The following is a 1,689-nucleotide window of genomic DNA, read 5'->3' on the forward strand; positions in this document are numbered from 1 at the left end:
TGATTCACCGAACACAGCCATGCAAGATTGTACTGAGAACGCCATGATTCCAGAGGAACCACAACATGGGGACAGGTACGTAGGCCATGTAGTGATAGTTTTTAAAATGCCGACTGCTTGTTTTATCGATATCGCAATAAAAAAGAGAGAGAAAGACCATCATTATGAGGTTTTTCCAGACAGATTGTTACCTGTCTCCTGTTTCTGTATAATTGACTGTACACGCAATTAGCCTTCGGGCATGATTTTGCAAATAAACAATTATATCACATTGTTATTGATGCCATACATTGTACCGTGTACAACTGTCGAGCAATAAAGTTCATTATGTGTACAATACGTATTCATGTAATAAAATCAATGTCAAGGTTAACATATATGTATGATGTGTAACATTGTGTGTTTCTTCGTTGTATAGGGTGTACTTTACAACAAAAGCGACGAACGGTGGGTATGTCAAACTTAATAACTACGACTACAGTTGGACCACCAGGATCCGCACCCACTACTGCATCGGACGGGAAGTCTCTCACAGCGCGCATTTCACGTTTGACTTCCACGATCCGTACCACTGTTCAGCTAGAGGAAACTGTACCGATGTTATGTTGGAGAGGGGCCAAGCAATTACCAAAAACGTATGTTGATGGTGTTTTACTCGTTTTAATATGCTTGAAACCACCACTCATATTGCATTCAACATAGTGAATTTTATTTCTTTCGTGAATCAAGATGTCGAGAAAGAATTGTACTTCATGATTTATCTGAATGAATAAACTTTTAACAACAGTTCCCTGACCTTCGCCAGATGATCTTACTCTTCCGGTTGACGAATTATACATTTTTACTAAATGATTTCGTAAATAAGAGTCTCATTTGCATGGATTATATCAGTCCATTATATTCTAATATTCTCTACCCAATCACAGCTTTATCTTAAAAGGCTAGTAAGTAAATATGTGTTTTATCATGCCCTGTTCATGCAATACCTAATTATGTTGGCCAATTTGTATAAAGCTTTCCTCTAATCAATACAATGTTATACATTCTTAACGCAGCATATAGAGTTACATTTACAATCGTACTGTTTACTATAGCTAGTTGTTATAGGGTCTTTACTTTTAATCATCCATAAAGTATATTAGTTTTTTTATAATTGTTCGATATTAGCAATTAGTAATTATAATAGATCATCTTCCACGATGTTCATATTTCTAAACATTGTACCTACGAGTACTACAATTGTCGTGGAACAAAGCTCTTATTTGAATGTTTTATTGTGGTTTAGATAGAGCAGAAGTACATTCAGCGTAGATTGCCCTTTGTATGATAATGATAGAATCATTTTGTCAGATATGTGTTAAGTAAATTTCCCCTCTTCAGATATTTAAACAGAAAAGATAAATCTACACTCCATATATCCTTCGACAAACCAACACTGACTAATCATACATACAGTCTCCTACATTTTTACTATTGCTTAAAAACGAGATGTAGTCGAATGTACATGTACTGGAAGTTAATGTATCATTGTCAACATGTAACCGGAATTTAGCCCTTCTACAATGAATGTCTTCATCCATTAATTGTATATCATCTTCATAACACCTAGGGGAGCATCACCCTGCGCTGGTCCGGCTGGAGAGATGACGACTCGGGGATTGGAGAGTACGAGTACGAGGTGTTTAAACT

Source organism: Branchiostoma belcheri, unplaced genomic scaffold (assembly GCF_001625305.1).
Source record: "Branchiostoma belcheri isolate BF01 breed outbred unplaced genomic scaffold, Haploidv18h27 scaffold147, whole genome shotgun sequence".
NCBI classification, from domain to species: domain Eukaryota; kingdom Metazoa; phylum Chordata; class Leptocardii; order Amphioxiformes; family Branchiostomatidae; genus Branchiostoma; species Branchiostoma belcheri.